The following is a 12,974-nucleotide window of genomic DNA, read 5'->3' on the forward strand; positions in this document are numbered from 1 at the left end:
CTGTGTGATACAGACTGTTGTACTCTTGTTTAACGCATCACTATTGTGTTGTCCATTTTGAGACTTCTAGGTTCAAGGCAAAGCCAAACTCAAAGAGTGAGGGTATAGGCTGAGCTCTGTGCTCAATGCACATGAACCACCTCTATTTGAGTAGTGGTAAATCAACAGTCTCCATAGCTCACTCTCAGAATGCCTCATTGCCCTCTCTGAGCTCATCTCTTGTTGCGAGTTCCCCTTAGTATCTAGGTTGGACACCCTTATTTTAGCTTCAGGCCTGTAGCATGTGTCTTTAAATACATATGAATGTGTAATTCATTTTATTCCTTTCAATATTTTTTTGCACAGCTTGCTTTCAGATCATTTTTATAATTTAACCTGATGCCTTTTCTGAGAAGGCATAGTTGTTTGTGTTGCACATTTTATCAGTCCGTTGAACGCATTTCACTCTGTGCCTTGCTCAAGGCTGTCATGTCTGGTACATGATATTTCTAACTAGTATTGCCACACCAAGAGTTACGGAGTCAGCCCTCAGTTCTAGACATATGATCATGTTGGGACTCTTCTTAGAACAGCGATTGATTTGTTATTTAACACCATGTAGGCCTAAGGAAGGTTGAGAGCATTCCAGCCATGGTCATCCAAGGACATTCGTCATTTCATTGACAGCTCTGCTGATCCTGGCACTGACTCTTCAGCCAACCAGGAGGATTGCCAGCAGACAACAGGCAGACCCTTGCCGATCTTTCAGGAATGGAGTCCAGACTCCTTACATAGACCGGGATAAGCAGAGGGGCTAACACCACTATGCTCTCAGGTTTTAGCTATAAGGGTGTAAGTAGGAATCATTAGGTTTTATAATCATACCAGGATGGTGGGATTGTGTATTTTCTTTACTCTAATAGTAACCATAATCACTTTATTATTCATCTGCCTAATTATCGCAGCTCATGCTTTTATATATATATATATTTTACGTGCTTGCACGAAGGAGGCACCCATCTGAAAGTTGTTCGGTAACATTAGCAGCTTTTGTGGAATGAGATTTATATATATATGGAAAATGTCACTTACCCAGTGTACATCTGTTCGTGGCATTAGTCGCTGCAGATTCACATGCTGTGCACATCCCGCCATCTGGTGTTGGGCTCGGAGTGTTACAAGTTGTTTTTCTTCGAAGAAGTCTTTTCGAGTCACGAGACCGAGGGACTCCTCCCATTTCGATTCCATTGCGCATGGGCGTCGACTCCATCTTAGATTGTTTTCCCCGCAGAGGGTGAGGTAGGAGTTGTGTATGCTAGTAATAGTGCCCATGCAATGGAGTGAATGCGTATGTACATATTGAAGTTTCAAGTAATATATTTACAAATGTACAAATGTTTAAGATCTACTTCTAAACGGCTACAGGCTCCCGGGGAGGCGGGTGGGCGCATGTGAATCTGCAGCGACTAATGCCACGAACAGATGTACACTGGGTAAGTGACATTTTCCGTTCAATGGCATGTGTAGCTGCAGATACACATGCTGTGCATAGACTAATAAGCAGTTATCTCCCCAAAAAGCGGTGGTTCAGCCTGTAGGAGTTGAAGTAGTTTGAAATAATGTTCTTAGTACAGCTTGACCTACTGTTGCCTGTTGTGCAGTTAACACATCTACACAGTAGTGCTTGGTAAATGTATGAGGCGTAGACCATGTTGCTGCCTTACATATTTCGTTCATTGGAATATTTCCCAGAAAGGCCATGGTAGCACCTTTCTTTCTGGTTGAAAGTGCCGTTGGTGTAATAGGCAGTTCTCTTTTAGCTTTAAGATAGCAGGTTTGAATGCACTTAACTATCCATCTAGCAATGCCTCGTTTTGAAATAGGATTTCCTGAATGAGGTTTTTGAAAGGCGATAAATAGTTGTTTTGTCTTTCGAATTAGTTTTGTTCTGTCAATGTAGTACATTAGTGCTCTTTTGATGTCTAATGTATGTAGTGCTCTTTCAGCTACAGAATCTGGCTGTGGGAAGAACACTGGTAATTCTACCGTTTGATTCAAGTGGAACGGTGAGATTACTTTTGGTAAAAATTTAGGATTGGTCTGTAGAACAACTTTATTTTTGTGTATTTGAATAAATGGTTCTTGAATGGTAAATGCTTGAATCTCACTCACTCTTCTTAGAGATGAGATGGCAATTAAAAATGCAACTTTCCACGTTAAGTATTGCATTTCACAAGAGTGCATGGGCTCAAAAGGTGGACCCATGAGTCGTGTTAAGACAATGTTGAGGTTCCATGAAGGAACTGGTGGTGTTCTTGGTGGTATAATTCTCTTTAGGCCTTCCATAAACGCTTTTATGACTGGTATCCTAAATAATGAAGTTGAGTGCGTAATTTGCAGGTAAGCTGAAATTGCCGTAAGATGTATTTTAATGGAAGAGAAAGCTAGTTTAGATTTCTGCAAATGTATTAAGTATCCTACTATCTCTTTTGCAGATGCGTGTAAAGGTTGAATTTGATTATTATGGCAGTAATAAACAAATCTTTTCCACTTATTTGCATAACAGTGTCTAGTGGTAGGTTTTCTAGCCTGTTTTATGACCTCCATACATTCCTGTGTGAGGTCTAAGTGCCTGAATTCTAGGATTTCAGGAGCCAAATTGCTAGATTCAGCGATGCTGGATTTGGATGTCTGAACTGTTAAATGTGTTGTGTTAACAGATCTGGTCTGTTTGGCAGTTTGATATGAGGTAGTGTTGTGTACCAAGGTTGCCTTGCCCATGTTGGTGCTATTAGTATGAGTTTGAGTTTGTTTTGACTCAACTTGTTTACTAGATATGGAAGAAGTGGGAGAGGGGGAAAAGCGTACGCAAATATCCCTGACCAGTTCATCCATAGTGCATTGCCCTGAGACTGATGTTGTGGGTACCTGGATGCGAAGTTTGGCATTTTGAGTTTTCTTTTGTTGCAAATAGATCTATTTGTGGCGTTCCCCACATTTTGAAGTAAGTGTTCAGTATTTGGGGGTGAATTTCCCATTCGTGGATCTGTTGGTGATCCAGAGAGAGATTGTCTGCCAACTGATTCTGAATCCCTGGAATAAATTGTGCTATTAGGCGAATGTGGTTGTGAATTGCCCAATGCCATATTTTTTTGTTAGGAGACACAACTGTGTCGAGTGTGTTCCTCCCTGTTCGTTTAGGTAATACATTGTTGTCATGTTGTCTGTTTTGACAAGAGTGTATTTGTCGGTTATTATGGGTTGAAATGCTTTCAGAGCTAGAAACACCGCTAACAGTTCTAAGTGGTTTATATGAAACTGTTTTTGCTGAATGTCCCATTGTCCTTGGATGCTGTGCTGATTGAGGTGTGCTCCCCACCCTGTCATGGATGCATCTGTTGTTATTACGCATTGTGGCACTGGGTCTTGAAAAGGCCGCCCTTGTTTTAAATTTATACTGTTCCACCATTGAAGCGAGATGTATGTTTGGCAGTCTATCAACACCAGATCTAGAAGTTGATCCTGTGCTTGTGACCACTGTGATGCTAGGCACTGTTTTAAGGGCCGCATGTGCAACCTTGCGTTTGGGACAATGGCTATGCATGAGGACATCATGCCTAGGAGTTTCATGACTAATTTGACCTGTATCTTCTGGTTTGGATACATGGTTTGTATTACATTTTGGAATGTTTGGACTCTTTGTGGACTTGGAGTGGCAATCCCTTTTACTGTGTTGATTGTTGCTCCTAGGTATTGCTGTGTTTGACAAGGCAGAAGGTGTGACTGAGTAATTGATTGAGAAACCTAGTTTGTGTAGGGTTTCTATGATGTAATTTGTGTGTCGTGAACACTGTTTTTGCGTGTTGGTTTTGATTAACCAATCGTCTAGGTACGGGAAGACATGTATTTGCTGCCTTCTGATATGTGCAGCTACTACTGCTAGACATTTTGTAAAAACTCTTGGCGCAGTTGTTATTCCGAATGGCAACACTTTGAATTGGTAATGTATCCCTTGGAATACAAACCTTAGGTACTTTCTGTGTGAAGGATGTATTGGTATATGGAAATATGCATCCTTTAGATCCAGTGTTGTCATGTAGTCTTGTTGTTTGAGCAGTGGGATTACTTCTTGTAATGTAACCATGTGAAAGTGGTCTGATTTGATGTATGTATTTAATATTCTGAGATCTAGTATAGGTATTAGAGTTTTGTCTTTTTTGGGTATTAGAAAGTACAGTGAGTAAACTCCTGTGTTTAGTTCTGGTTTTGGTACTAATTCTATTGCCCCTTTTTGGAGCAATGCTTGAACTTCTAATCCTAGAAGATTTATATGTTGTTTCGACACACTGTGTGTTTTCGGTGGGACTGTTGGAGGGAATTCTCGAAATTCTATGCAATAACCATACTGGATAATTGCTAGTACCCAAGTATCTGTTGTTATCTCCACCCAATGTTTGTAAAATTGGCTTAATCTTCCCCCCACAGGTGTTATGTGATGGGGATGGGTGACTTGTGAGTGTCTGCTTATTTTGAGGACTTTTGGGGCTTGGGAATTTTCCTCTACCTCTTTGGAATTGTCCTCCTCTATATTGCCCCCGAAAACTTCCCCGCTGATATTGGCTTTGGTAAGTGGGCCTTGTTTGTGATGTTGTGGTTTCTGTAGGTTGTCCCCGAAACCCTCCCCTAAAAGGTGTTTTGCGAAAGGTGCCTCTGCTCTGCGGGGAGTAGAGTGCGCCCATGGCTTTTGCCGTATCAGTGTCCTTCTTGAGTTTCTCAATAGCAGTGTCGACTTCCAGCCCAAACAACTGCTGTTCATTAAATGGCATATTTAGCACGGCTTGTTGAATTTCTGGCTTGAAACCTGATGTGCGGAGCCATGTGTGCCTTCTTATTGTTATTGCAGTATTTACTGTCCTTGCAGCCGTATCTGCTGCATCCATTGAAGACCGTATCTGATTATTAGAGATACTTTGTCCTTCTTCCACCACTTGTTGTGCTCTTTTTTGGAACTCCTTGGGTAAGTGTTCTATCAAATGTTGCATCTCATCCCAGTGAGCTCTGTCATATCTTGCCAAAAGCACTTGTGAATTGGCAATGCCCCATTGGTTTGCTGCTTGTGCTGCAACCCTTTTGCCCGCAGCATCAAATTTGCGACTCTCTGTCTGGAGGTGGTGCGTCTCCCGAGGTATGAGAGTTTGCTCTCTTACGAGCTGCCCCGACAACTACTGAGTCTGGAGTTAACTACGTTGTAATATAAACAGGATCTGTTGGCGGTGGCTTGTATTTTTTCTCCACTCTTGGAGTTATGGCTCGGCCTTTAACAGGATCTTGAAAGATTTGTTTTGAATGTTTTAGCATTCCTGGGAGCATAGGTAGTCTTTGGTACTGGCTATGAGTGGAGGTTAACGTGTTCAACAAGAAGTCATCCTCAATTGGTTCTGAATGCAAGGTGACGTTATGGAAAGCAGCTTCCCTTGCGATCACCTGTGTGTAAGATGTACTGTCCTCAGGAGGGGACGGCCTGGTAGGGTACGAGTCTGGGCTGTTGTCCGATACTGGAGCATCGTAAAGGTCCCATGCATCGGGATCATCTTGACTCATGGCAGTATGAGTCGGGGAGTGCATCAGTGGAGGAGTTGTTACTGTTGATGTGTGCACTGATGGTGGTGGAGAAGGTGGTGGAGTTGTTTTCTTTGCCACCTTTGCCTGTGGCTCCTTCTCCTTTTCGTGAAAGGCAAGTTTTCTTTTTATTTTAATTGGAGGAAGAGTGGTTATCTTCCCTGTGTCTTGATGAATGTGGAGCCTCCTTTGAGTATAGTCTGGCTCTACAGCTTGAAGTTCCTCTCCAAATCTATGTTTTTTCATTTGGGAGGCCAATCCTTGTTCCTCTGTATAGGAACCTGTTTTCGGCTCCGAGGCTGGATGTTTCGGAACCGAAACTTTTTCGGAGGTTATTTTAGGCTCCGAAGAAACCTTCGTAATTTTCGGCGTGGTGGTGTCTCGATGCCGAATTTTTTCGGTGCTGCTGTGACGGTGCCGAAATTTCTCAGAGCCAATGTCTCGGGTCCGAGATTGCTGTGTGACGGTATCTCGACCGGAGTCGGATGACTTCGACACCAGCGTGCCCTTTTTCGGTGCCTTGGCTCGGTCACCGCTTGTTTGGGTTAAGCCATGGCCTGTTGGCGGTGGCGTCCTCCTGGGCTTTTGTTGACTTCTCGTGAGTCTTATGTTTCGACGTCTTACTCACGGTTTTCGGCGTTTCTTCGGCCTCGAGCTCTTTTGAGTCCGACTCTTGGATAGAGAAAGCTTCCTCTTCTTCCTCGAAACGCTCTTGTTCTGTCGGCGTCGACGCCATCTGCAGTCTTCTGGCTCTTCGGTCTCTTAACGTCTTTCTGGACCGAAACGCTCGACAGGCCTCACAAGTATCTTCCTTGTGCTCTGGGGACAAGCACAAGTTACAGACCAGATGCTGATCCGTATACGGATACTTGTTATGGCATTTTCGACAGAAGCGGAATGGGGTCCGTTCCATCAGCCTCGAATTCACACGTGGCCGGGCCGACCAGGCCCGACGGGGGATCGAAAAAACCCCGAAGGGCCACCGGAACTCTTCTAAATTCGGTGTCGATCTGTTGTAACTAACCCGATACCGAACGCAAACAATACCGACGTTTTTTTCCGAGATTCTAACTAACTTTCCAACCCGAAACACGGAGCGAAAAGGAACACGTCCGAACCTGATGGCGGAAAAAAAACAATCTAAGATGGAGTCGACGCCCATGCGCAATGGAGTCGAAATGGGAGGAGTCCCTCGGTCTCGTGACTCGAAAAGACTTCTTCGAAGAAAAACAACTTGTAACACTCCGAGCCCAACACCAGATGGCGGGATGTGCACAGCATGTGTATCTTCAGCTACACATGCCATCGAACATATATATATATATATATATATATATATATATATATATATACACACACACACAAACCGGATGCAATTGCTTCAATAAATATATATTGAAACTTCCTTTGCATCTCCTCATTCGCCTTGGCATGTGTGAGACTGTGTAACTGAGAGAAAGGGTACAATCTGCTCACCATGACTTACCTGAGGAGTCAGAGTATCATTGTTGTTAGGTTGCCACAATTCACCTTTACTTTCTAAGTTTGGGTGAGGTGCTGTGAGCTAGCCAAAGAAGTCAGGCCGATAGTTCTAAACAGGGTGGGACTGACTCAGTCACCCACAATCAGTAGTGCTGCAGCCCTAAACTACATAGCCTTACCCCCAAGGTAAGAGTCCTATGACACTCAGAGGGTGGAGATAGGAGGCCAGTTGTTAAGGATCTTTCAGACTATTAAAAATGCTATATGAATACAACAAGTGACTCTAGATAAGGTAGTGAGGCTAGCAATATTCATCAAAAGGACAATTTATATTTTGGGTTACAAGTGAAATCTTTGTTGGTTTTCCATCCATAGTGTAAATGAGACAAAGGTTTTACATGTTCTCCTGGAGCATTCCACAAGGTGCATCTCCAACCTTTCTGCCCAAAGTCAGATAAGAGTGTGATAACCTACCGAACATACTTTTCAACTTCTTGCAACGTGGAAACTAAACTTGTGGCCTGCAAGATGCAAGGTCAGGTACCATAGGTACACACATCTCTGCAGCCATGAAAGATATTGAGAAATGTTTCAAACTTCACCGCTCCAGGCATCACTGTACAACCACAAAGCCCAGCATGCCACCCCTGTGAGTAAGCCAGCCCACATAACTTCCCCACGACCAAACCTGCCTGCCTTTTGAATAGTGTGTCATTAGGAAGACTGCCATTCTGAAAGCAGTGTCAGATCACTACTTAAACTATCTAGAGCTCCTATGATGCAGGTATTGTTCCCAGTGCTCCATCCACTCACATACTGTGCATCCAAAGTAAAAGGGGCTGAGCGTTGGGGCTTCCACGGATGCTAGAAACACTTCACACAATGTGATGTTCCAAGCATATTCCTGTACCTCCAATGCACCGCATGATACAATAGCCATATCCTCAGCATCTGGGTCTTCTCTGTAGGTCAAACAATCCCAGGGCTCTCATTAAGGCTTGGGCTTTCAACGTTAATGATACTTTAGTGTTTTAGCCTGACCGAGGTCAGGCGCCATCTTGAAAAGTGTCATCACCTAAATGGGAAAACTGATGTGGTGATAGATTTTTTTAGATCATCCTATAGAACAAGGCCCAGAACTCTGTTTTCAACACCTCCTGGCAATAAGGACTTGGTCAATGTGCCAGCTTACAACAGAAAACCAGTTGGACTGCAACTGACCAACAACCCACTGTGCAGCTGTGCTTCACGAAATGATCAATCCCATAAAAATACACAGGGATAGTTAGTGGAATCTAAACCCTCTTTCATTAAGGAATAATACACTCAAGAATACTAGAAAATAATTGCTATAATTCAAAAATACATTTAAAAAAAAAAAATCCTACCCTAGTGCAAACAATATGAATTTTAACCACAATGAAGAAACAGAATAGTAGGAGCACTGTTTACAAATTATTTTATTTTTTTAAATCCAACATATTTACTGTTCAACTTTATAGAAATCCCACCCACATTTTTTTTATTCACTAAGCTAATCTTAGCATCAAAAGGAAAGCCTAGTTTGAGTTTCAGAGATTGCTTCCACCCGCCTATCTGAACACTATGTATTTATTTTTAATATAATAGCAGAGCCTGCTATTCCCGTCGTGTGCTGGCAGCCGAGCTCATAAGCACAGCAAGTGGAGACTGAATGCATTCCCATAAGCCTTCGGGCAAAGTAGCTGACATGATTCTGCATGGCCCTTTTAATCTCCATCATGTGGAACTAAGTTCTTCTCTAACCTTCACACCTTGTATTTAGATTAGATAACATTATTTGGTCGTTTTTTAAACTTTCAGGATAAACAATTAGCAGAAATTGTTCCGATGCCCTTTTACTTATTTTCATTTTGCAAGACTGCATTCTTTTAATAATAACGAGGCATGTAGTATCAGCTATCTATGAAACTTTGTACACAACTCAGTAACAGTGTTTTAAAACACAACAGCCAGCTCGGACTAAACATTGCGAATATATTGAAGCAGACTTGATTATCACATTGCAAAGAGAAATGACATAAAACAAATGTGCATTCTATATAACATGCATTCATTTCTAATTGATTAACGTGTAACCTAACAAAGGAGCAAACTTAGAAGAGAAAAAACTTTCACAACAGGGATAATAATGGACTCCCAAAAACAGTTGTTTACAGCAATTAAGGTGCCCACTTATAAGCTGTATTTCAGGAGGCAAAACACTGAAACACAAGAAACATTTGGATAAGTGAACTAAAAGCAGATCACTCACTACTTGACATGCTACTTCTTTGCCCCATCCGAGCTGCACAATTACAACATAAAGTTTTAGATATGTGAAAACACAAGTGGTCATATCATACAAGCAAAAGATTAACAAAAACACATGGCTGTTTCATGTTAGAACCAAGGCATGTTTGTGGTGCATTTCGATGAAAGAGTATAAAATCAACTGTTATAGCTTTGTATACAATGGCCTTACTTTTTGCAGGACTCTACCACTGAAAAAAACAGATGTTAATGTTGGTAAGCTCACTGGTACTTGCTTTTTCCACGTAGGAAGTAATCAAACCAGCAACCTGCAGAGTTCAGCAATGTGAGCCTAACTCCAGTGAGATATTATACGGCTATGGTCGGTACTCAATTTGTTAGGTTAAGTTTTACTACCTCTTTTTACAAAGCCATCTGCCACACCTGTCAGCTGGGAAACCCGAGACAACCCCTGCCTTTATTGTTGCAACCGTTCAAAGTTATTGTTCTACAGGGAACTAACCTTGTTGCCAGAAAGCCTCTGCTTGGTAAGTGTGTTCAAGTGATGTCTCACTTAAGTTATAAATCAGGGTTACTTCACTTGACCACACTGTTAGGTCCTAACCAGATAGTTTTACACATGGCCGAAAATCTTTTCACATTTCAACAAACCTGAACGGGCTTAGAAATTAACATCGAACACGTTAACATGCACTATATGGGCCTGGTGTAAACTCGTCCAGTTTTATAATTTATACCTTAGGCACTGCTGATGCTGGGAGTGACAGTTTAATTTTTATTTTTTTAATGGGACCATTATAAAACTAGACCAGTTTACACCAGGTCAACACACTGCATGATAACATGTTCACCAGCCCTGAAGATCTGTAGTTAGGGTCAATAATGCTGTTCTGAGCGGTCCTGGGCCTTCTATTTCCATCTCTACCACTGAATTTGAGATGTTCCAGGCCTATCTTGTACCAATACCAAATATGGTATGCTTGTTCTACAGAATAGAATTCAATATCTGGTACTATCAGTCCTACATTCTCATATGGAAGTGTCAGTGTGTCCCAGCCAACTCTAGGTTGTTTGCCTGCCCACAACACCCTAACCAGAAAGAAGCATTTGACTATTATGAAAAAAGCAACAAGACTGGCATATTGGCAAATCGTTACAGAAAGCTTGTGAGCAAAAACAGCAGTATTATTTATATTTTCCCAGCCTTAGACAGTGGGAGTCTAGTCCATTTATTTGCTCTTGTAATTTAGTAATGAAGTGTCCATAATTGTCCCTTGTCACAATCTCACTTTCTCCTTGTAATTTAATTTCCAGATATCTCACTAATTCTTTTTTCTATAAAATAGTATGTTCTACACTTGGGTATCTTGCATCTCTCGCAAGCAGGAAGATCTCCGGTTTAGACCTAATCATGGGCCTTTAATATTGATTACATTGATGAATTTAATTCACAAGTTTAACAGAAGTTAACCAATTCAACCTTTGAGTGACTAGCTACAATGTTTTTCTCAAATGCGCTTTACATTATGTTTGGTTCTATATTTATTTCATTCAGTAGGTTTCTCTATTAACAAAACGTTTGAAGATCAATACAGACCTATCTATCCAAGACTCTTTTGATTTGCACACTAAGGCGCTGACTAATCTTTCTAAGTCAATATTCTGTTAATACTATTATCTTTTAATCAATCAATGTTTCCAGTGTAGCTTCCCTTCTGGTGCTGTGAGGACTGCATTAACATGTCTCCAAAAATGTCGCGCCGCACCGCGCGAGCCAAGCGTTCGGCACAAGCCGCGCGTTCGGCACAAGCCGCGCGTTCGGCTCGGGCCGCGCTCCGCGTCTCTAAGACGCGGCGCGCCCCGAGCCTTTCTTGCACCCTGCGAGGCCCCAGGACTTACTGGGGGCCTCGCGCTGCGCTCTCCCTCCGTCTTGTTGGGGTCTCCTGACCCCTCTTACCTGTTTGGGGCTCCTTTTTCTTCTTTTCTGTCTTTCTTCCTTTTTGGGTCTGTTTTCTCCTCTGTCCTTTATGTCTTTTCCCCTTCCCAGGTTACCTCTGTCTTCCCAGCATTCCTCCTTTCCCTATTCTCTATGGTTTCTGCTCCAGTCTATTCTATCTACTTTTCCCTATTCAAGATGGTGTCCTTTTTCTTCCTGTGGGTCACTTCCTGTTTTATGGTATTTAAGGGTGGTTTTTCTTTTCCTCTTTGCGCTGCAACACTCTCTGTTTCAGTTAGTGTCCTCGCTCCTGATTTCCTAGCCCTTGGCTCTGGAATTCGCCATTTCTGTGTTACGTCAGTTCCTTTGATTCCTGTTCCTCTGTTCTTGTTCCAGGAATCCCCTGCGAATCATCTGGGAGTTTTTTTTTCCTCTTCTTCTGAAGGGTTTTTTTCCCTCTGGCGCTACTTTCTCACGGTCACGGTCTGTCCTTGGCGTTTCCTCGCCTACAGCACCGTGGCTACCAGAAAGAGTCGCCCCTTTTTGGGCCAAAGTCGAACCCTCAAGATCCACGCCTCAAGATCTGCAAACTCCAGGCGCAAGCAGCACGTGAGTCGTGACAGATTGCAGCGCCCAACCATCCCGATGTCTTCTAACACCATGGAAGACACTGTGGTAGCTGCGGCGGATCCGGATCAAGCTCTGCTAACTACAATTCAGCAACAAGCTCAAGAATTACAGCAACTACGCAGTGAGAATGCTGCGTTGCGACAGGCCTTGGCTTTCCGCAGTGGTGATGTCCCGACGCTCTCCGCCTCTACCCATCGTTTTTCGGGTGAACCAACCAAGCTGCGAGAGTTCCTTGACTCCTTGACAGTGTACTTTGCCTTCCGACCCACCCAATTCTCCCATGACAGAACAAAGGTGGGTTATCTCATCAGTGCCTTATCTGGTCCTGCCTTGGCCTGGGCAACCCCGATGGTATCATCTAACGATCCGGTATTGTCGGATTATTCCGCCTTTGTGAACCGCTTCAAGCTGATGTTTAGTCGTCCGGGATTGGAGGCTTCAGCAGAAGAGGCCTTATGCGATATTCATCAAGGTTCACAAGATGTCCTTCAATACATTACACGCTTTCGTCAACTAGCGGCAGAGACCACCTGGGTGGAACGTACTTTGGTGACTTTGTTTCGTAGAGGACTCAAAGAAGAAATCAAAGACGAACTAGTACATTCCACCAGAGTGGAAGATCTTCGTGGCCTGATGGATCAAGCCCTCTCCATCGAGTATCGCCTTCAGGAACGGAGAGCAGAGAAGAGAAAGAGCAGAGGGTCTTTTCAACCAAGCACCTCACGAGTTTTTCCGCATTGTTCTGAGGAACCTCGCCCTCCTGTCAGAGACACCGAAGGAGAACCCATGCAGGTGGATACAACTCGAGGCCCTCTCTCCCCTAGCGAACGAGAAGATAGACGAAAGAAGGGTTTGTGTTTATACTGCGGATCTGCCGGCCACATACTGCGTACCTGTCCAGTACGTCCATCAAGGCCATCGGGAAACGCCGCTTCCCGTCCTCTGTAAGAAGGGAGGGGACGGGATTAGCAGCTATACCTTCCATCAGTTCTTTCAACGACAATACCACATCCTTGTTCATTCTACCAGTAATGTT

At 43.2% G+C, this 12,974-nt stretch overlaps 1 protein-coding gene across 1 annotated transcript in view; it reads right to left on the reverse strand.

The window, feature by feature from the left end:
• Positions 1-12,974, reverse strand: part of GAK (cyclin G associated kinase) — a 1,188,967-nt gene that overhangs the window by 851,656 nt on the left and 324,337 nt on the right. The window lies entirely within an intron of this gene.

Source organism: Pleurodeles waltl, chromosome 1_2, assembly GCF_031143425.1.
Source record: "Pleurodeles waltl isolate 20211129_DDA chromosome 1_2, aPleWal1.hap1.20221129, whole genome shotgun sequence".
In the NCBI taxonomy this organism is placed as follows: Eukaryota; Metazoa; Chordata; class Amphibia; order Caudata; family Salamandridae; genus Pleurodeles; species Pleurodeles waltl.